The sequence below is a fragment of the Rhinolophus sinicus genome, chromosome 16, assembly GCF_057876585.1.
Source record: "Rhinolophus sinicus isolate RSI-liver-muscle chromosome 16, RSI-T2T, whole genome shotgun sequence".
NCBI lineage: Eukaryota > Metazoa > Chordata > Mammalia > Chiroptera > Rhinolophidae > Rhinolophus > Rhinolophus sinicus.
The window spans coordinates 47357250-47381734 of NC_142516.1; the positions used below are offsets into that span (position 1 = coordinate 47357250).

Genomic DNA, 24485 nt, shown 5'->3' on the forward strand with positions numbered 1-24485 from the left:
AACAAAATTGCAGAACACCAATAGAAAAAGTCTTAAAAGTAACTGAAGATAAAATACGTATCAAACTGATAGCTGAATTATGCTCGGCAACATTTAAAGTCAGAAGACAGTGGGAATGATAAATTCAATGTGCTGGAATTATGAGGTCTGACAATTAAGTTCGCGAACTCATCCTAGAAAATGTGCTACATACCTCATCATCACTACAATCACCTTTGAAGTACTCCCCTTGGGAAGCTATGTACCGACACCAGCGCCTAGTCCACCCTTCAAAGCAATTTTGAAACTTGAATGGCCATCAGAGCTGTCGTATTACCCCTGATGTCCTGAATGTCATCAAAATGTCCTCCTTTTCATATTTCCTTTATCTTCAGGTAAAGAAAAGTCACTGGGGGCCAAATCAGGTGAGTAGGGAGGGTGTTCCAATACAGTTATTTGTTTACTGGCTAAAAACTCCCTCACAGACAGTGCCCTGTGAGCTGGTGCATTGTCATGCAAGAGCCATGAAATGGTGAAAAGTTCAGGTCTAACTTTTTCACACAGCCTTCCAAATAGTAAACTTGGTTAACTGTCCAGTTGGTACAAATTCATAATGAATAATCCCTCTGATATCAAAAAAGGTTAGCAACATTGTTTTGACTCTTGATTTGGACTGAGAACTTTTTTGGCCGTGGAGAATTGGCTGACTTCCATTGTACACTTTGACGCTTTGCTTCAGGGTCTATTGGTTCAACCATGTTTCATCACCAGTGATATAACATGACCCAAAACATCATGCCTCTCCAAAAGGTCTTGGCAAACTTTGACTCTCCTTTGCTTTTGTTCATCAGTGAGCTCCTTCGGGACCATTTTTGCACATACCTTTCTCATGCCAAGATTTTCAGTAAAGATTCTCCTAACTGATTTTCTACTGATGTTCACTTGGTCTGCCATGCTTTTCACAGTCAGCTGACAATTTTGACGCACAGTTCGATGAATTTTTGCAATGTTTTTGTCAGTTCTGCTCGTTGCTGGCCTCCCTGATCTCTTCATCGGTGACACGTTCTCTCCCCTCAAAAAAATGTTTACACTGCTGTTTTCTTCATGGCATTATCCTCATAAACTTGGACTAACGTGTCCCTGATTTCACTTCCAGTCTTGCAAGTTGAACAAGAAATTTCATGTTTGTCCGTTGCTCTAATTCAAGCTAAGACATTTTTCGCGACGGCACACAAAAACACACAACAATGAATGCCTTAACAAGACACTGCCACACGTCAACACAAATACAGCTGAGACACTTGATATACCAAGGTTATCCAAGGATAGCTTCATTCGCATAGCCTAACCTCATTGAAGAATTTACCCTATGTCGGTTACTACAAGAGTCACATTCAGAAGAAAAGGCCCCTAGATGGCTAGATTTTCCAACAGGATAAAAAAGCATTGCTTTTTCTTTTTAATTTGGGGATGAGCTGAATGTAATAGATAAATAAAAGACAAGCATTCTTTGATGTGCCAACACTATGACCATGATATAATCTTGGACCAAGAATGACTTCAAAGACAACTGACCCTATTCCCTACTTACTGCCACAACTGAAGTACTATAGATGAATTATTCTGGAACAAAGTTAATAATCGTGGAGAGTTATCAGCAGAGGATCAGAAAGCCAAGTACTTTCCCAATACTTAAAAATTTTTAAATAATAATCACATACACGTTAACTTATTCAATTACCTAGAGGAACATTATACACGTTTTACCTTGAATAGTGCACCCAGAAATAGCTTAAAGCTAAGTGTTCTCTCTGAATTTTTTAAAGGATAAATGATTTTTTGTATGTTTATTTCATGGCTAAAGCAGGCATCTGGTTTTACTGCCTTAAAAATATTCAGACTAAAAATACTGTAGCCATGATATAAATAACAAAATCCAGCACCAAAGGCCACCCTTTCATCTCTGTGTTAAAGAGGATCCAAAGCTCTTTCTAAGAAAAATGTGACCCTACCTTCGGGAACCCTCCTTTGCTCATTTAGGGCACCAGACCTTCTGTAGCTCCTTCCATAAGAGACTATAGGTCTGTCCCCATTTGAACTGTGTTAAGGCAGATGTGTTTCTGGTGAGCTGGCCACATAAAATAACCAGGGTCTGGGTACTCATTACAGAATGCAAGCTCATTGTTGCCCAACTTGAATCAAATCTCAGTTGAGAAACACGGTATTGATGGAGAATTTCAGAAGGATATAAAGACCCATGCATTCTTTCAAATAAAACTGCCAGACCAGGATGATCAGGCTATGAGAGTATCAGAAAGCCAAGTACTTCTATAGCAAGTATGATATAAGCACAGGCTCCGAGTTGGAAATTGGCTTTACCACTTACTAGCTGTAAGAACTTGGGGAAGTCCCTTAACCTTTTTCTGGACTATTTTGAATTTTTGCCCTCTTATTTTATGTTTATTTTATGAACAACCTTCAATCCACTGAGCTATAATGGGGGATATTCTACAGTTAACAGATAATCTAATTGATAATACATTGTAATATAGAAGGGAAGTTTAACATATCCTAAGGACTTCAGATGGTTTAATATTTATAATTATATTAACATATCACACCCGTAGCCTAACTAAGAGAAAATAAAAAGCCCTAGATCATTTCAGTTGATGCTGTAAAGGTATAAAATAAAGTCAAGACTGTCCATGATTTTTTAAGAGCTCTTAATAACCTAGGCTATTATCCTAATATTAAAAAAATCTCTCTGGTACCAATAGCCACATAATTATTCACAGAAATATATTCATTAAAAATAGAAATAAAATCAGTATACAACTTTCGCCATTAGTATTTAACATTGAGTTAGAATTATAGCCAATGCAAAAAATACATGGCACAGAAATGAGATCTAAATATTGGAAGAGGAAACATAATTATCATTACTTGCGAATCATATACTAGAAAAGCTATGATAATAAAATGAAATTTGCAGGATTATTTAAAGCTCAATAAGGTGCTAGACATAAAATAAATATGCAATTGGTTCTTTGTTATTAGACGGCATTTTTGCTTGTTCTTAATATGGCAGTAATAATCAGTTACAAAACGTAATACAATGGAAAAATACTCTATTTGCAATCTCTTCTAATATCCTAAGAAATGTAAAGGACTATATGAATAAAACCACAAAACTGCTAAAAGATATAAAAGGAGAAACATGTTCTTCAATGAAGGGAACACATTTTGAAAATTTGTTAGTTTATCATATTTTATACAAATAATTTAATGCCAATTAAAGTCACAATTTTCTCTACAAAATAATTACAAAGTTTGGAAAAATAAGTGACTATATTAATGGGAAATAAACTTAACTAAATATAATAATTTAAGACATAATACAGGCATAGCAGTAGGCAGATACATGTACAAAACAAACTATACTGTATTTAAGAATTTAATATGTGATCAATGGGGCATTGTAAACCAATAACAAAAGGAAAGATTCTTCAATAAATTATTTGGGAAACACTCATTAAATATTTTGGGAAAAATTCAGATATTCATCTCATACTTTTGAATGGACTAAAAGGATAAAAGTAAAATAAGTCAAACCATTTAAAAAGATCTTGACAAAAATAGAAGTAAAATATTGAATTTCTCAAGCAGGGAAAACTTAAAAAGGATTAAATAATCCAGATAAAAATGCCCAGTAATATGCTCAGATTTTAAGTCTAAAATTAAAACTAAATCCTAACAATGAAAAGATAAACTATGAACTAAATGCAACATTTGCAGGAATGCCACAGATTAAAAAAAAAAAAAAAAAAGAAGAAGGTTGTTCTTTACATTTTACTCTCAAATTTTCTGTAAATTTAGGATTATTTTAGAATTTATGAATACCTTTGATATATGAAGAATTCTTGCAGCTTGGTAAGAAAAAGACTACGATCCAGTCAATGACTGGGTAAAGGACATAGACAGTACACATAGTACACACACACACACACACACCCACACACACCCCACACAAAAGGAAGAAGGGTGCTTAACAGACATGGCAGAAAAATACCCAGTCTTAGTAGCAAAGAAATGCAAATTAAAGTAAGACTTCAATTGATACCTATCAAATTAGCAAAAATTTTTGGGTTTGTGTGTTTTTAATAACAATGCCAAATGTTTGCAAGAGCAATAAACACCCTGTTTTCGTACTGGTGGGAACGTAAATAAAAATGAGCAATTTAGTTGTTTGTATAGAGTCTTGACATCCTTGAATATAGTAATCCCATATCTAGGAATCACACTAAATGGAAAATTCTGAAGAAAGGCTTCATGTAAAAGATGTTCACTGAGCATTACCGATAATGAAAATTTGGAAGCAACTTAAATGTCAAGCTATATAGGGGATTATTAGATAAATTATAAAATATAATGTAGCCATTAAAAATAGTGTTTCAAAAGGACTTTTTAAACAATGTGTAAAATGTGCTAAATGAGGAAAGCTAGATGCAAAATTGTTTATACAATATGATCACATATTTGTAAAAATGAAGTCAGGAAAGAAGAATTTTTAAAAGCACATGCTAACAGTTGCTTTGAGTGGAGGAGCTATGAGTAGTTTTGTTCTTTCAACTCTTTATATTTACCAAATTTCTATAAGGAGAATACATTACTTTATATTTTAATAGTATATGATATGACTAGTAAACAATCACTGCTGTGTCTAGAGCAGCAGGGAAATCTCATGGTATGTGCTCATCATAGATTCCACGTTTCTGACTTGAATAAAGAAAATCTGTATGAACTGGTAAGCCAATGGTGACAGTTTTTCCAATTTCATCTGGCACTAGCAGCCACACAAAGAGGTCAGGTATATGGGAAAAAGGTTTACCGACCATGAATTCTCTTACGAGGCACTTCAATGCTATAAGATATCAAACAATTAGTTGAGCCTGAGGAGGAAAAAGAAACTTTTAGAAGAAAAACAATTCTACTAAAATTTCTTAATAGTAATTTTTGTTTGCTCTTTTAAAAACTTTTTGAGTACAAGAATAATAAACATTATTATAAAAGGTTCAAGTGTTACAGGTATTTATGATGGAGAGAGTGACTAACTATTACAGTTTGGTATATATTACTCCAAATTTTTTGTTTGAATATCTAACATTTAGACAATAATGGGATCGGGGCGGGCAGATGGCTGTTGGTTATAGAGCACGAGCTCTAAACAATAGGGTTGCCAGTTCGATTCCCACATGGGCCAGTGAGCTGCGCCCTCCACAACTAGATTGAAGGACAACAACTTGGAACTGATGGGGAACACGCTGTTCCCCAATATTCCCCAATAATAATAATAATAATAATAATAATAATAATAATAATAATAGGATCACTACAGACATAGTTTGGGAACTTGAATGCTCAGTTAACAGTATATTGCAGACAATTTCCCTTGTAAGAACACATGCCCCCCAACCCCATTTGTTTTAATGATTTATAATATTCCTTGTTTGGTACACTGTAATTTATTTAACCAATTCCCTATTGGTAGTCATTTTGGTTAACTCATTATTAACAGTAATGCTACACTAAATATATACATGTTTGATTATTTGAGAATAAATATCTATTCCTCTTGAGTATTTCTATGTGATAAATTTCTAGAAATGGGATTTCTAAGCCAAAGCTTATTGTTAAGCAGGCCTTTACAAATGTTGTTTGTACTCACAACTACTACGTAATGAAAATACCTATTTTCTTACATTGTCAACAATATTGTATATTATCTTGTTTTATTTTGTTTTGGCCAATCTAATAGGTACAAAATATTGTCATTATCATCTTTTGTATGTCTTTAATTATTAGAGAAGTTGAGCACCTTTTCATAGATCTGTTGGTCATCGTTTTTCTTCTAAGAATTGGCCATTCTTGTCCTTTGTTCATATTTTTATTTGTTTCTGTTTTTTTATTGATTTGTCAAAGCTCTTTTATATCAGGGAATGTAGCCCTTTATTATGACATATGCATGATTTTCTAAGGGTTTCTTTTGACTTCGTTTTCAATTATTTGATATAGAATTCTTTAAATTGAATGTAGTTATATTCATCAGTATTTCCTAAGTTGGGGTTTGTGTCATGCTTAGAAAAGTATTCTCCATGCCCAAGATTATACATAATATCCACTTGTGTTTCCTTCAAGTATTTTTTATTATATAATTATTTTATATTTTACTTTTGAAGCATCAGGAATTTATTTTGATGTAAGCGGTGACATTGACATGGAGATCCAGTTTATTTTGTCATTAACGGCAAGTCAGTTGGCCCGATGTCACTTGTTAAATTATCTATCTTGTCCGCACTAATTTTACGTGCGACATTTATGATGTACTATAAAAACCTCATATATACCTCGTGCATGTCTTGAGTCCATTTACCTTTTCTCCTGAGCCAGAAAGTAGCAATTTGTTTTTGAGAAAGGACACTCTTAGAAAAACAAAACACTACTTTCGTGCAGTTGAACATCCCTAGCCTATATGGAAAATCCCCTTTTACTAATTTATCTTTCAAGGTGACTCATCAATCTTTGGTGATACAGTTAACGTGCCTAACAAGATCAAATTTGGTCTCATGCCCAGATCACGGTGAGCCATCCCCACAGTTCTGTACCCCTACTTTACTTGTCAAGGAAGGATTAATACTGGTCATCTCTCATTACCTCTGCCCAATGAGTTCACTGGGACAAAATAATAGAACCACAAATCGAAAGTTTTGTATATAATAAAGGTTGGTGACATCAAGCTTAGCTATGGAACTTTTCCTCTCAAAGATGCCCTGAGTATGAATGGGTATTTAGATTCATATGTACAAGTGAGTGGTTAACTACGACTCTTTTTTTCCAGCTAGTATATCTAACCCTGTGTAGATTTACATTGAACACATAAAAATAGACATAGTATTTTAGTTTAAGGGAAATTTCTGAATGGATAGAGTTCACATAGAATCAGTGACATGGAGATTTGCCAGTCTGCTTTCATGCCATAGTGAGTGTGTGTGTGTGTGTGTGTGTGTGTGTGTGTGTGTGTGTGTGTGTGTCTAAGACTCTCCTTTGTTTCTTCAGTTACCATAACATGTAGGAAAAGAATGAGCCTGCAACCGCTCACCTCAGTAACTCTGATGGAATGCCTTATTGTGCCTTGGGATTCCACTGTGTGTGTTCTGTGCATTGACTCACTCCTCCTAAGTAACACCTGTCCCCACTTCCAACTTACCTATTGGACAAAGTAGGTACAATATCTAGGGTCCACATTACTTTTAGGGGTGCACAAAAATGTTATCATTTCTTTAAAATTAGAAGCAGAAAAAAAGAACTTTTAGGTCAAAGAAAATGCTTTGTTATATTATACATCCAGCTTTATACAAACACAGAGATAAAACAGAATCCTTAATATTTGTTTATAAAGGAAGGGGCGCACGACAATCAACACAGCTGTGCTTGTCCCTCAAAAGATTTCTTGCAAAGGGAACACTAAATGTTGTAGATTTTTCATCACTATTCTCCTCCTGGAAATTCACAATTAAAGACTCACAGAAGCCTTGCAATACATAAAAACAAAACAACAACAAAAAACAAACTATAAAATTTAGTTTACTCCAGGGTTCTCTGGGCTTATTTGATCCTGAAACATTTTCCCCCACATAATAGACACTGTTTTTCCCAGAACTAGTGATCCATGGAAGAATTTGGGGAATACGTAACTTTTTATTACATTAATATTCAACATTGATCAAGACAGTCTATAGCTGAAATCTCTAAACCATCTTTTTTTGTTTTAGCAGACTTTACAGAAGCCTAAAGGCTTATTCTTTGTTATATGCAAATGAAATTAAAATGCATCCCTGATGATAGCAACACAGCCCTACCTATCCACTTGGCAAAATAATTTTATTGTTGCACAAGTTTCAGATTTATGCTACACAGCTCACTGAGACCAATTTCAGTTCAGTTTTCTTGATAGGTTTGCAGCAGCAAGAGGAAGAAAATAATTCCCAAATGACAAGAAGGGTGAAAAGCTGCTTTCCTGAATCCCAGAACGTGTTATTCCTTCACCTATCAGACCTTATAAAGAGTGACTTAAAAATCTGTCAGCTCTCAAAAGGTTTCTCTAGTAACAGATTTCTTGGTTCCATCTCAGTTCCTGCAGTTCCCATAACCACAGCCTATTCAATTTAGCAGTGCTCAGCTGCATGAATGCTGAAATTAAAATGTGCCTTCAAAATTCAATCCATAGCAAAAACTGACCTAACTTAGAAGCATCTCCACTGTCAGGTTTAATAAAAAGATATGAGTCTGAGGTAGAAGACTGAAAGGGGATAAATTTATCTGAGGACTAAAAGTAGAAAGTTGTTTTTTTGTTTTGTTTTGTTTTGTTTTTTGTTTTGTTTTAAAATTTATGCTGACTAATGTCCCTTTTGAAAAGTCAGTTTTCTGTTTAACAGAAAGAGTCAAAGACCTTGAGTCATTTCTTTTCAGTTTTCAGAAGGTTTGTCCATTAGGGGGATAATCTCTATTATTTTTCTGGAAGCAGACACATTTGTATACCCAATGTTTTAAAATGTACATGTTTCTCACCTAGGAGAAATTCACAAGCCTTTTGGTCAAAAGAAAATCATCAAAGGAAGCTAGGTGATCATAATTTTATTTTTTTACAGTCATGAAACAAAACTTCTTGTAAGAAAAAAACCTGCTTATTTAACTATAGACCTGACTTCTAGAAGATAGAGAATTGATTTAATTCCCTGAACACATTGTACTTTGCAATGCAAACAAACAACAATAACAACAAAAACACCATTTGGCCTGGCCCTCCTTTGTACATCTTTTATTACAGCCAGTGCACTTCACTGAAATGATTTGTTTATATGAGGTCTGTCTGCCTTTCAAAAGGTAGAAAAGACCTTGAGGGTAGAGAACTTGTGATATTTGGCTTGGTCTCTCAAATGCCTACCATAGTGGCTAGCATATATTAGGAGCTTCATGCAGTTTATAAAATGAAGATCTAAATATTAGTGGTTTTTTGACAGTATAACCTATTGGAAATTTTCAGTATGGCCATGACTTAGTTATATTGTTATTGCTCACCCTGAATATTGATACTGTGCAAGTATATGGGGAAAACTCCCAACGAGTAGAGCTTAAGCTAAATAGAATCTCTCTTCTGTGTGTGAGTGTGAGTGTGTGTGTGTGTGTGTGTGTGTGAGAGAGAGAGAGAGAGAGAGAGAGAGAGAGAGAGAGAGAGAGAGAGAGAGAGAGAGAAAGAGAGATCCCTTTGGCTAGCAGATGGGATGAAGGTCTGATAAAACTGCTTACATTGATCTCACTTACTATTAAATTCTTACCTGGGTTCCTTAATTTTGAGTCAACAGAGATATCTATAACTTTTCTCAGAGGCTATTTAATGCAAATAAAATAGAAACAAAGGAAAAAGAAATTATTTTAAAGGTAAATCACTTTGATAATCTAGAGCAACTTAACTACAGTAATTGGAAGGATAGTTAATTTATACATCAACAGATATGTAATAAGTATTTCCTACTGTGTTTCCCCAAAAATAAGACCTAGCTGGACAACCAGCTCTAATGCGTCTTTTGAAGCAAAAAGTACTATAAGACCTGGTCTTATTTTACTATAATACAAGACCAGGTCTTTTATATTATATTATATTTATTATAGTATAGTATAATATAGTATAGTATATTACATCATACCCGGTCTTATATTAATTTTTGCTTCAAAAGACGCATTAGAGCTGATTGTCTGGCTAGGTCTTATTTTCAGGGAAACATGGGAGGTACGCTACTATACACTAGGCGTTTGGTGGAGGGAACACAAAGAGAATATAATTGACATTTGGTCACTAATCTTGAAGGGCTCATGAACTAGTTGGGGAGGTGATACCAACATACCTTAAACAAAATACCTAACAGAAAACAGTAATAGAGCAGTGATTTTAAGTCATGCTTCCATGTGTCAGTGCTATTCTAGAAACAGCACTGAGGTGTTTTCTGCCAAAAAAGAATAATGGTAGCTTATTTCTTGGTTTTTGAACTCGTAAAAGAAAAAAATTGGTTATTCAAATTTTCTCCATTTTATATTTTTATCCTACACATCTTAAACCACTGGTGTTTACTACCAGGTATCTATTAATAAGATGACAAAAAAAAATCTAACTCTGTACTAAACACATACTGAGAGAAAAATTTTTCTGAAGTTGCTGAGTGCTGGATTCACAGATTCTTATTTTCAAGGATATATATTCCTGGTTATAATGTTATATTTATTGTATATAGAAGCAGTGATCATTTCTTTGGGTAAAATTGCTTCTAGTTTGTAGGGTGAATTAAACATATCCATATTCTATGATGTTCCTACCAGATGACCAAAATATTCAGATATTTTACCACTGAAATAAACTGGGAAACAATGTATATAAGCAGATGTTAAACAGAATGAGCAAACAATTTTATCACTTTTTGTCTCTTTATAGCTTGACATTGCATAGAGGCCGTAAGGCTGCTAATGCTACAAACAAATGCTCAGACAATAGGGTACATTAATGAGAGCAACATAGTCTGGAAACGTTTTCTTGAAGTACATGGTATCTGAAATAAGCCTGGAAGGATAAATCAAATCTGGAAAAAAATACACTAGAAATGCAAAGTGACCCAACAGTTATTTTTAAGGCATCTGGTGGTAATGTTGTAAATTTTACAGCCACATTTTAAATAATCTTATTTTTTCAAGTTGTTAAGGTCATATGTACATTGCCAAAAAAAAAAAATTAAACTACCAAGACATAGAAAGAGGAAAATAACCCTACTTTTTGACTTGACTATTCTAACATTTTGATGTACTTTTTCTTCTGTGTACTTGTAATAGTCGTGATCAATGGCCTATATAATTTTGTATCCAGATTTTTTCAGTTAAAGAACTCAATTTTTTCACAAGAACTAAGTTTTTCTGTTATTAAAAAAAGCTGATTGTAGTATCTTTAATATTACATGATATAACATTATAAAGATATGTCAATCTATATGCTAATTCCCTTATTATTGTAGGTTAAAGTTCTTCATTTTTCACTATTACAAGCCTGAGATGAACGGGGTAGTCTATTTCCCACACGTGGCGGTTCCTAGGTCTTGCTCTGTCCTCAATCAGCCATGTGGTTTGGGGAGGACTGACTCAGCTCCCCGAGTGGGAGCCATGCCACTGGCTCTGGAGATAGGTTCAGGGATGGGGTATATAACCATTTTAAAAAGGCAATTATGTTCCCATGACCCTCTTCATTCAGAAACTTCATTTTCAGAGTAGAATTACTCTGTGTGGCACCACAATGTCTTCCAATGGTAAGGATCGCCATAGTACAAAATTCTGGGTGCAGTGAATATGATTCAAGAGAAAAGAGAGGGGGAGCTTAACCTGTTTAGGGAGTAGAAAGGAAGAGACGAGGGTCTGTCTGAAGCCAGGACAAAATTTATGTCCAGAGAAAACGCTGCTGAGATAAGAATCAGCATATAAAAGTAAATGTATTGAAGTTTAGAATACATACAAGGTCAGACAATGAAGTTTGCGAACTCATCCTAGAAAAAGTGCGACGTACCTCTTTGCTGAATATCACCATGGTCACCTTCGAAGTACTCCCCTTGGGAAGCTATGCACCGACACCAGCACCTAGTCCGCCCTTCAAAGCAATTTTGGAACTTTTTCTGGAATGGCCATCAGAGCTGTCGTTGTATTACCCTTGATGTATTGAATGTCATCCAAATGTCTTCCTTTCAATATTTCCTTTATCTTCGAGTAAAGAAATAAGTCATTGGGGGCCAGATCAGGTGAGTAGGGAGGGTGTTCCAATACAGTCATTAGTTTACTGGCTAAAAACTCCCTCACAGACAGTGCTGTGTGAGCTGGTGCATTGTCGTGATGCAAGAGCCACGAATTGTTGGCGAAAAGCTCAGGTTGTCTAACTTTTTCATGCAGCCTTTTCAGCACTTCCAAATAGTAAACTTGGTTAACTGTTTGTCCAGTTGGTACAAATCCATAATGAATAATCCGTCTGATATCAAAAACGGTTAGCAACATCGTTGCAACAAGTTCACGAACTTAATTGTCAGACCCGTACATTTCATAATTGTTTATTTTGTTCACACATTTTAAATCCTTTGACAAAAATGGCTATTCTGTAGATTAGAAAGGTTGCAGGACTACCACTTATTAGCAGAACTGAAATCCTCAAGAAAAACCTCATTACCTGAAGGTTGAGTGTTTTTCCTACATACAACCCCAATTCCTAAGTTTAAATGCAAGGACTGAGCGAGAATGAAGGTAATCAATCACTAAGGAATTTGAAATGTAGGAAAAGGTATCTACTGCTATCAGAAGAGACAAGTCTGGTTTTGGTTGTCTAGAATCACATGAGAGGCTGCATGACATGGTCACACTCTTTGAGATTTTAATAAATTTAGTGAGTCCTGGGATCTTTGGATCTTCACTGACAAAAATAAAGCTAAATGAATAAGAGTTCATGGATCCCTGCCCTCTTCCCAAGTGACACAGTACTTGTACCAGTAAGATATACCTGTACGGACAGGGCAGGCCGAAGGAGTTGGGACCTCAGAGATCACACTAAAGGAAATTATCTCTGAGCCAGTGGGAGACAAAGCTGAGTTTGCCTGTAATATGAGGCTCTAAACTGCCATTGCACAGTGACTTCTGATCTACATGCCATGCTGGATGTGGCTTTCATTTATACTCAAGTCGCTTGGCACAGTGTCTATAGTATTGTTACCTGCTACACTGGATGGCAGGTAGCCATTATTTTATATAATGCCTTCTGAAACATTGAATAGCAGTTTTGACCCCTTGTTAAAAGAAGTAGGTGGATACAAATATTTGAAGTGGCTTATAATACCTATAATAAAGTAGAAAAATACCAATAAAGCAGGCACAGGAAAACTGTAGATATGAGAACAAGGCCAAAGGAAGAGCAGACATAGATATAAATGCCATATGGACTCACCCATTTCCTACAATGACCTGCAAATTTGGCTTTGAGTTTCCTGCCGGCCAAGGCACAAAGAGCAACATGAGCACTTAAGACGATGAGTCATACTCTCCATGAGGAATAGGCATATCTATTTTTTATGGAAAGGCAGGGGAAGCAGGAAGGAAAGAGTTTGGCAGATATGAATACTTAGTAACTAATTACTTTTGGAGGTCTCTAAGCTGCCATAATAACAACTATTACTTTTCTTTATATGGCACTTAATGCTTTGTAGAGTAATTTCACATATTTTCTTTAATCGGCATAAAAATCCTGTGATGCAAGATTTGAGGGGGAGGGATTATTAAAGCAATAATGTGTATTTCACTCATGGGTCAAGGAACTTTACCCCACTTGAAACACAACACAAAAGTAGAAAGAAAGCAGAAAGATCTCTGACATAACAAACCAATGGCACCAAGTGTATGCACAAAAAAGAGCCTCTCAGTCAGAATCTATATGCCTTACTTAACGTGAAATTCTAACAAGATTAATTTCCTTCCTAAAACCACAGCAGATTAAAAGTAACAGAATAGGGACTATTACAGAGACGCTCTCTAGAAGCCCGCCACCCCACCCCCACCCCCGGGCCCCAAACTGGTACCTGTGAAAGTGGAGGCAAGAACTGAAAACAAGCAAAAGAGCAGTTAGGGTAGAAACTGAAAAACCTGAACATTCACCAAGTAGCGTAAGCAGGGATGTCACCAGCTCAGACCTTACCCTTCATGAATCGGTTTTTCACATAGGAATCTCACCCACCTCTCAGGAACTGAAATGTGATCATGACCACCCACTCCCAACTCTTATAAGAAAAAAAACCCTTATTTAAAATGGCCCACAAGGACCTGCAGGGTCTGGCTGCGGCTGCCCACCTCTCCAGCACATTTTACACTCCCTCTCACTTCAGCCCCACCTGGTGGGCTTCTGCATCTTGTCCTTCTCTCTGCCTGAAGTGTCTCACTGCTGCCTCTCTTGGGCAACCTGAAAGGTCATTTCCTTGGAAAGCGTTCCTAATCCTGGAGTCTAGATTACGTTTCCCTGTGAACCCTTAGCACATTTGCACTTGAGAACTGATCATAGTTGCACTTAAATATTAGTTGATTGTTTAATACCTGTTTCTTCCAGGGTTCTGTGGTCTCTAGGAAAACCAGGACCATGTCTGGAATACACACGGAATAAGTATTTACTGAAAAAAAAAGTAATGTCACAGGACAAGCATGATACATCTTCCTGCTATATTACATTTCAACTTTACTAAGAGATCTTTTGGGGAGGGGGAAGCTATTGTTTTATTAAAGAAAAAAAAAAAGATTCATTATGGAGTAGAACGCAAAATGCATACGAATTTTAAAGCTAAAATACAAGACTTTGAAAACGCTTCAGGATACGCCCCCCGATTTTTTCTAGAGGCATTGTGCTTAAAATAATATGGAAACGCGGTCTGGAAAAAGATCCATTTTCCAACGGATCTGGATAACCAAGGCTTATCTTCATTTTACTAGATGAGAATATGTGTATGAAGAGGGCTTTGTAAAGTTTAAGGCTTTATAGACATATAACATTATTACTGAGAAATCTGTGTCCCGAAGAGGGGGAATGACTTGGCTCACATTACACCGCCAATTACAGGTGAGGCTGGCGCCAGAACCCAGGTCTCCCGAGGCCCGTCCAGCCCAGTGCTTTTCATTAGTGCACAGCACCTGCCACCTGGTCCTTGCCGCAAAGGTCCCCTCCCTCCCTCTTTTTTTTCCCTCCCTCCCAGCTATATCTGGTGCTGACGCCCTAAGCCAGGTTCAAATACACTTTAAGTTGTGATCAACCAGAATTGAGAAGCGGGGAGAAAAACCAAGCCGAGCATTTCCCGGCATCATAATCCATAGGCTTTCTGCGTTTCCCGCAAGCCTGGGCAGTGCCCCTCGGAGGCTGCAAACGCGGCCAACCGTGCTCTGACCCAAACCCGAGAAGCTCGCCCCCAAGCAGAGAAAACGCAGAACTGCAGCGCGTTTCAGAGACACCGTCGGCCGCCAGGCCGAGAGGCGCAGGCACTATTTAAAGGACCTGGGAAGCGGGAAAGCTCGGAAGTAACTAAGGACAGAGAACATACTGCAGGAGCCGACGCCGCTGCCCGGCTTGGTGGTCCTGCAGCGTGGTCTGTTCCTGCGCGCAGAGATTGGCCACAGCAGCTAATCTAGAAACCGGAGACCTCCGTAGGATTCCACCGAGGGTGGAGGTCCCTGTCAGTCCCCTCGGGGATGCAGCCACCTTCCCCGCTCCGTGCGCCCGGCCGGGAGCCGGAGGAGGGGCGCAAGCCGGGGCGCGATCGGCGTCGAGAGGCCCCAGATCCCCCTACACCCACCCGCGCTGGAGCTCCGCGTTGCGACCCGCGCTTCGAGGAGGACGCCGCCCCTCTGCCTCGGGCCCGCGCCGCGCGCGCACGCGGGTGGGCGTGGGAGGCAGGGGCGCAACTAGCACGCGGCGTGTGCGCGCGCGCTCCCCCTGCGCACCCTCCCGCGCAGGCCGGCCGGCTCGGCCCCGGCGCGCGTCACGAGGGGCGGGAGGGTGGGGAGAAGGGGGTGGGGCCGCGGGACCAGAGGGGCCCGAGCGGCGGCTGCGGAGCCGTAGCCGGAGCTGAGCGAGGGCGGCTGCGGTCCTGGCGGCGGCGGCGGCGGCGGCGGCGGCGGCGGCGCCGGGAGAAGATGGTGGCGTTGGAGGTAGGAGCGGCTGGAGCGGAGCTTTATTCCCAGGCTTGGCACCAACACTGTCATTAGCGCCGCCTGCTCCTGCGGGCCCGCGAACCCAGCTGTCAGGCAAGGTACCACCGCCAGGGAGGGGTGGGTGAATGGGGGTGCCCTGCGCTGATGCCGCCCCCGACGGATCCCGGTTCCTCGCCGAAGGGCGCCCCCGGGTGCGAGAGGGGTTGCGTGGAACAATAGTGCTGATGAGCAAGGACAGCCGGTGACATCCAGGAGGCAATTCCTTTAGCCATCGAGCCAACGGGGAGGTGAAAAGGGACGTTGAAGGTAGGGACGCCTGGTGTCCGATGCGCGTTGAGATGCAGAGCTTTGGGGGCAGCGGGCAGGCCTGATGACAGATATGGTAGGAGTGTGTGTGTGTGTGTGTGTGTGTGTGTGTGTGTGTGTGTAAAAGATACAGCCCAGGGGATTGGGGGTGGCGGACCAAAGGTGTTGGGGAATGACATTTCCAGGAATCCCCGCTAGGATCCCTCATCTCTCAGCTGACTCTCCGGGAGGAAGAGTGGTGATGGTAACGATGAAGTGGGAAGGCTGCACTTGGTCTGTGAGTGTGGAGGGAGGCAGTGGGGTAGGGGTGGGTTTGTAAAATCCCGTGTGTGAGTGTGTGTACTCGTGTGATTGCATCCACGCTCCCCCAACTGCGCTCAAACCCAGAGATCTGCTCGTGCCCTGACTTGCTGTCACCGCTAACTATGGGACAGTGTTTGTTAATTTTTTACCCTGCAACTCTGAGTACAGTCTCTGTTCAGGTCCTGCGTGTGGATGGCCGGGTTTAGAGATTCTCACTTCCCCTTTCTCTGGCCTCTTGACATGGGGATGGGGAAGTGTGTATATGGCTTTGGGCGCATGGCAGTGAAACAGGATAATGGTTACCCCTTCTGGGCTTACTGGCGTCCCTGATTTTGAAAGGACCTTCCATCCTGTGACACTTTTCTCCTCAGCGCCTGTTCTGTAAGGGTCTTAGACGCCCTGACTCTGCAGTTTCTATTGTTTATCTCTTGTCTGACCTGAAGGAGAAGGGTCTTTAATGGCCATATTCCTCTCTCAATTCTCACAACTTTGAATGTCAACTAGACCTTCCCCTTCCACATTTAAACACTGGAAACCTAATGGCTAAAGAATGGGTGGTCTTCATGTTGGTTCTTGTACAATGAACTCTGGAGGTATGTATAGAGATATTTGGTAGTGGGGGGAGTATTTAAAAAGAAGAAAACGATCGTACTGAGAAATGTTTGGTACATCCTTGGTCATCATCACACAGGCAGGGTGTTTTCCTTAGGAAAAAGGATACTTTATTACTATTGCTAGTGATATCCACTCTCCCAGCTTTCACAATGGGTAGGTGGTGCCATGTATCATTCGAGAACTGAAATCCCCCAAGACCTGAGGTGATGGGGTCCTGGGTTGCTGAAGTCTGCTTTCCTAGCCAATGTAACCTGCTAGTAGGGAATTTGGAAAATGTCAGGCTAGCAATAAGTCACCCAGTGGGAGCCAGGATACAAAACTGCATCTAGAGTCTATAGCTGTTTAATTGTCTCTGCGTAATAAAGATAGGCTCGTGTGGGGTTGGATAGACAGATAGGAAGGGAGACAGTAGATTCCTATGTGTGGCCACTGCAGTTTGACTTCCCAATGCCTGTGTATTTCTCTTGTGGTGTTGGTGGGAATAAAAGCACCTTTAACTTAATATCTTGATACTTCTTTATTAAAATGTTGTGTGACTAGAGTAACCTGCTTTGAACATGTTTGAACCCTAACACCTTAAATTCTACTGCATTGCTGTCAGAATCCAAACTGGCTGCCCCTGTCCTCTTTGAAAAGCCCATAGCAGTCATAACTACACAAGTAATATACAACATGGTGGCATCAGGGGTTTCTTTCTCTTTTTCTTTTATTAAAAATTTTGTTTTAGCAAAGGTTGCATATCATTGTTACGTTGAAAATAATACACATTTTTGTTCTTCCCATTTATTTTCTCGTTATTAATGATGATACGTAAACCAGGTGCTCTTGAAATTGTGAGCATTAAACTTCCCTATGTCCCTCAAGTCAAGCCTTCTAAAATTTTAATGTGAGATTGTTGGAGCTCATCCAACATTTAAGGATAGATTTATAAAAACGAATTTTGAATCTTAGTTCTTTACTCTCTTATGAGTTCTGCCAATTTCTTTCTGAGAAAAGTACTTAAGGAATTTAAAAGGCATTCCAAGAGGTTTTTTATTTTTATTTTTTTAGGTTGTTGTCTTTATATTTGCAAGTAACATCCAGAGATGTAAACACCTTACCAGAAAGTTTAAGAATATTAGGAATTAGCAAGGTAAATAACCTGTTTAGAAAAATAATTACATAATAGTAAAATTGAATTGACTCAGGAATTGGTGATTTCCTTTCTAACGCAAATGTGGTAATTTTAAAATGCAATGCCTGGCTTCTCTAAAGATTGGACTAGTAAGGTTGAATCCTGTAATTCAGTCTGATAAACAGTTGTACCTTTTGCTGTAGCCTGCAGCCAGCCATTTGTTTTGAATTGATGTGTTTTCTTCACTTAAAGTAGTATTAATGCTTTCCTTTTCCATTGTTGCGTCTCTTAAAGAAGTTTGTTTTTCAAGACTTGGAAATAAAAGACATTTGAAAATTGACCTGTGGGGCCAAAAAGAATAAACTATGGCACCAAGGGGGAGAGATGAGACTTGTAGTTTACAAGGGAAAACTAATTGTTGTTAAAATTGAGATCATTTCAAGCCTGAAATCCACAGTTAACTCTCTGGGTTACCATCATTAACTTCCAAATATTTGTTAGTTGCCTACTACATCTCAGGCCTACATACCTTTGATAGGGCTTAGGAAATGTTTTCAGAGCTTAAGATGTGAAGAATAAGGAGACTTAGATCCTGGGAGGAGAGAGAGCACGCATGTAACTAACTACAAAGATGGTGGGAAAAGAGTAAGTGCTGAAAAAGCCATCTTCCTGCAGTGCTGTGGGAGTTCACAGGTTACAATACTAACTTCAAATGGATGAATCAGGGAAGGTTACGTGGAAGACATAGCTGTTGGTCTGCATTTATACAGGTGGCATTTGGGCTGGCAGGGAAGGAAGGGCACACATAGCAAAGGCTTAGAGGTGGGAAGGCGTGTGCCTGCACCCAGAACAAAGAATAGTGTGCTTTCGCTAGAGCTTAGGGAATGCCAAGAGATGTGATGACAGAGGTAGGAGGTGAAAAAGAGAGGTTCTCTCAAGGTTGTCCAGCAACTTGTATGCGGATTTTATTCAGTAAGTACTTGGGAGCCATGGAAGGTTTCCAAGGAGGAGGATGGACAGGACCAGATCTGTGCTTTAGGGGGATGATCTTGTCGCATTGTGTTGGATGTAATGAAATGAAGAAAGACTGGCAGTAGGGAAACCAGACAGATTCTAGTCAAATCAGGGGAAAGAGGAAATGAGGCAGTGGGAATGAAGAGGAAGAGATAGACTCTAGACAGAGTGCAGGAATGATCTTCAGACTGAGCAGGGAGATCAAAGGTCATTGTCAGCCTCAGCTGAGAGAATGATTGGGTCGTTGTCAGAAGGTTCAGGGGAGGCTGAGGAAGAGGAGAAAAAAGAAGTTTCATTTTGGGCATGACAGGTTTTGTCCAAATGAAGGGACTAGCATGCAGGTGTTGGTCTTCAGACAGCGAGGTTAGAGTTACAAGGAGATCAGTAAGTTATCTATTTAGGAGCAATTTTGATGTCTCAGGAATGGCCAGTAAACAAAATGGAGCAAGAAGAAGCAAAGGGTAGAGGTAGGAACCTTGGAGGATGTTGGATGGGAAAAGAGAAAGAAGAGTAGAACTATATTAAATAAAGGGCAGTTGGAGAAAAATGGTGGAAACAGTATGGTGTCATGGAAGCTAGGAAAGGGGAGCTACCATCATTCATACGTCATTCAGACAGCACACGCCACAGGGGTGGGGTGCAATGAAGGAGAGGCCGTTGCATTTGATGCCTGGCTTTCCTTGATTATCTTTGTGGAAATGGCAGCCAGGATGCATGGGGTTGAAGAGTGTGGGATGATGTACATGGGAAGTAGTGAAGACAGACTTCTTTTTCTATAAGTCGGGCGGTGAAGAGGAAGGAGAGTTTGATGCATCAAACTGATAGCAATAGTAGAAGGCAAGGAATGTTGTTGGGGTAGGAAAGCTTGAGCCTACTTTATAAATAGAGGAGAAGACTCCATTGAAGGGAAGAGAGATTGAAAATGTAAGGGAGAGGCTAAAGTGATGAAATGGAATCTTCAAGAAGAGGGACGCATACTGGATAAAGGCAAAGGAAAGATTCTTGAGACGGAAGCACGGGGATTTTGAGGTGGAACAAAATGAATTTAGCTATAGTGTTCTAAGTATAAAGTCAAGACAGGTAGGCAGGTTGAGACCATGAGTAGAAGGAGAAAGTCTTGGAGTGTGCGCTGTGGAAATGCAGCAGTGAGTCAGTTAGGGGTGAATAAAAGACTATCACCCAGCTATGAGGTCCTTCTGTGTTTGGAGAGCATGACTTTGTAGTGGAACTAATTAGCCCTGTGTAATTATAGTTTGACTACTATGTATGTAATTTTTGTAGCAGTGAGCATTAAATGTCGTTAAATACAATGGTGGCTCCTTTCCTTAAACTCAATGAAAAGAGAAAATTATTTACCTTTAAAATTAGCGGAATAAAAGACTCCCCCTGTGGAGTATTTCCTGTGACTGTTTTCTCTCAGGGATTGCTGACTTAAATAAATAAAGCTTATGGAAAAATAATGGAAAAAAGCAGAAGTATGTTAAAAAATATGTGATTTCCCTATCTATAATGACAGGATATGGCTTTACAGTGAAGTGTAAAGTCTATTTTTCAAAAGAAAAATCAAATATAGCACCTCACCCAACACCATACCTCGCATAAGCACTCAATAAATATTTGTCACGTGAATACATGAATAAATTTATTTTTTTTTATAGTATCTGAGATCTAAAATTTCAGGATGTCTTACATACCTTGTGGATATTGAAAGAATTGCATTCCATGGCCTATACAAGTTTCTGATAGAATTAAAACAATTTTATTTATTCATACTGCCTATATATGTTGTAGCTTTACCAAAAAAATATTTTGTCTTACAAAATAATCTGAAGTGTACGCTTTAAATCCTTGAGTTAGGGTCTGTGTCATGGTTCCAGATGAGTTCATGGAATTTCAACTGTGGTGAGTGATGATTTTGAGGCTCTCGTGATGAAATCATTTATTCATTCTTTCAATAGATATTCCTTGAGCACCTTCTCTGGGCAAGACACTATTTTAGGTGCAAAGGATACAGCAGGGTTGGGGTTGGGGAGTGGGAGGGAGGGGAATAAGTCCCTACCATCACTGACCATTTAATGGGCAGAGATTTAGAAATTAATAAATAAGCAAATATGTGCTATGTCAGGTGGTGGTAAGTGCTATGAAGAATAAAGCAGGGAATGCAACAGGGTGCGACAACGTGGGGAAGAGGATAATGCTACTTTCTATAGGGGGGTCAGGGAGGGCCTTGAGCAGAGAGAGCTCAGATATGAAGGAGTGAACCAGGCAGCTCATGGGGGGAACGGCCTTAGACAGAATACACAGAAGGAAGCGCCTGAGGTGCCAACGTGCTTGGCATGGTCAAGGAACAGCAGGGAAGCCTCACTGGTTTCCTTGCTTCACCTGGCCATGTCCTATTGCATCTGGTAGATGGAGTGGTCACTTAGGGACCCTGCAATGTAATGCGTTGCCATTTGGTACTAAATCAGTGGCCCAGAAGGCTGTATCACCACAAACCATGTTAGGGCTGAACTGGGTGAGTCAGTGCTGCATTTATACGAAGATGGATGTCCTCAGTCAAACATTTACGTTAGAAAACTTGAAGAGTGGCTCTGTCTGGGTAGTGATGAAATACCAGTCAACTGAAAATAATCCCTCTCTGGGAAGTGCCACATCACTTTTCTGCATTCTGAATTTTATGTAGTTATAGGGTTTCTTTTCTTCCTCCATGTTTCATATCCCACGCTCACATGTAAGGTCCTTGAGGGTAGAACTATATTTTGTTCATCTGAGTGAGTATACCCTACAACCCACAGAAAAACGCTTTGCATTAGTAAAGCATCATCAAATATGCATTGAAAGGAATGGATGAGACATCCCCAAAGACCTAAGTAATTTAAGTGTAAAGAATGAGGGTAAAGCTCTTTTACCTTGATTTCTGTAGAGAGTTGTTTTTCAAAGAGGACACAAAATAGCCACGTGATGCTGAAGAAGCCACATGATGCAGGGCCTCAGACAAGGGCTTGGGTGCAAGTAAGTTACTGGGGGGTGGGGTGGGGGGGTGAGCCCAGGAAGCGTGAGTGAGTGAGAGGAGGAAAGAAAGCCAACAGGAGGTAGGCTAATGAGAAGATTCCCATGGTGGGCAGTGGAGGCTTGGTTCTGCTGGTATCATGTAGAATGAACTTTGATTCCCACGAAGCAGTGGGTAAACTGGGATGTTTATCCACCGTTTAATGCTGGGAGCAGAAAATGCCCAGCACTTGAGGGCTGCCATTAGCCCAGGAAGCTCCAGAGGCACCAGAGAAAGCCCTCGGGTAGATAAGCAGAGAGGCGGAGTGGGCTGGGGGTGGGAAGCATTCAGTGTGCAGGGTAAGTGTCCATCAGGGCAGTAGGTGAACTCAGAAGTGGGTGGAGGGGACATGAGGCAGGGCAGCAACAGCATCGTTCCACATGGCACAGAGATGTCAGAGAGAATTTTCTAACAGATAAGAATTGCGTGATTAAAAAAAAAAAAGAATTGGCGTGATAGCAGTTATTGGTATTTTTAATTCTGTATTAATTCTTTTTCTCAATTACAGTTGACATTCATTTTATATTTATTTTATATTTTATTTTTTCAGGTGTACCGCATAGTGGTTCAACATCTACATAATTTATCAAGCGATCCCCCAATTAATCTAGTACCCACCTGGCACTATACAGTTATTATAACGTTATTGACTATATTCCCTATGGTTGGAGGGTTGGGTAAAAAAGGTGAAGGGATTAAGAAGTACAAATTGGTAGTTACAAAATAGTCATGGGGATGTAAAGTTATTGGTATTTTAATTTAGGGATTTTAATGTATTGCAATAGTTATCTATAGTTCAGTTCACTCACAAGCAAACTATTGACAATCCTCAGTTATCTGAGATGCAGATTACCATATATGCCCATGTATAAGGTAACCTCAATTATAAGGTGGTCCCCAATTTTCCAAGGAGATGGTTTTAAAAAGTTTTTATGTCACCTAGAATATATACATTTTCGGGATATAAAGAGTGAAATGTCTATTTAATTTATTAATTTACTTACATATGTTTAAACTTACATATAAAATTAATCATTTAGAAATACGACATCCTTCTACTTTCACATTTTATGAAATTTATTCAAATGTTTCACGTACTTCTTTGATTTATGAGTCTTTTTCATTATTAGGCTACTTTTAGAGTATATATTTCTATCTAACTTGTTTGAAATGTCATCCTTCTAGAACTTCTGTATAATGCTGCCAGTACAAACTTTATTCCAAGCCCTGTGTGCCTATTCAAATAACAAAGACATTTGTATTTTTCTTTTCTTCCTGTAGGTGTATATTCATGATCCCTACAACCCATGTGTGACTTGTATGAGGACATACAGTACAGTCAATTGTGAAGGAATATTTACTGAAATTGGAGTTGAAATCTTGGCCTTCTTCATTCATTCATCTATCCTGTTTCAACCCTGTGACCTCCATAAGCATCTTTATCTAATATTGATTGAGGTTGTTTCAGGCTATTTTGTCCAAATAGTTCTCAAGTAACCTTTGAAACATCTCTGTTTCATGAAATCTTCAGTCTTACAAAATAATATGTTTTGGACATGGTTTCTCCCTTTAAAATCAGTTACTGTCACATCCAGCATTAATGAATTGCTTGATTTCAATCCCTGCTGTTTTGGAGATAAGAGGCTTTTTGCTTTATGGCATTCAGGAAAAAAGTAGTTGAGAGAATGCCTCATAATATCGGAGACTTTATATAGATTCAAACGTAAGGCGAATTTCTGTTTTCTGAAATATAATTTTGGGGAGAATAGAAATCTCTTCTAGTTTTTACATATGTAGCGTGATCATGTAGGTTGTTGAGGGATGGTGGTGGTAAAGCCATCCCCACCCACTAAGTTTCCTCTCCAGCCTCCTCCTCTTCTAATCCATGGTGGATGAATTAGTGTGAAAAATACAGTGATGGTTTATTTCATAAAGGAAGTCATTAGCCATCATTCTGAGCAATGCAATCGTTTATGTTTTTGACTTTTGATAAATTTTGTGTCTCGAGATCCGTTTTGTATTAACAGGTACACCATATTTTAAAGAACTGATATATTTGACAAGACATGCATAAATCCTTTTTTTCCCCTCTGTAAATTGTACTGTATTGTAAATGCAGAGGAAGAGCTTGTCATTTAAAGAAATTCCATTTAACAGGAATCATTATTCCTTAATGTGGCTATTCAATGAATTGGGATTTGTATACTGGACTTTTCTAAAGTAGATCACTCTGTTTTGGAGACTTATAAACATTTTGACCATGATCCCTAGTAAGAATACAATTTACATCATAGCCTA

At 39.1% G+C, this 24485-nt stretch overlaps 1 protein-coding gene across 5 annotated transcripts in view; it reads left to right on the forward strand.

The window, feature by feature from the left end:
* Nucleotides 1-15649: 15649 nt before the first annotated feature.
* APBA1 (amyloid beta precursor protein binding family A member 1) overlaps nucleotides 15650-24485 on the forward strand; it is a 189707-nt gene continuing 180871 nt past the window's right edge. For 2 of the 5 annotated variants that reach the window (XM_019730532.3, XM_019730551.3), the window contains exon 1: nucleotides 15650-15783. The gene's annotated coding sequence lies outside the window, so the exon portion shown is untranslated. Of the gene's footprint in view, nucleotides 15885-15940; nucleotides 16093-24485 lie in introns of those variants that run through there. The other 3 variants (XM_074330535.2, XM_019730527.3, XM_019730543.3) reach the window with 3 other exon arrangements.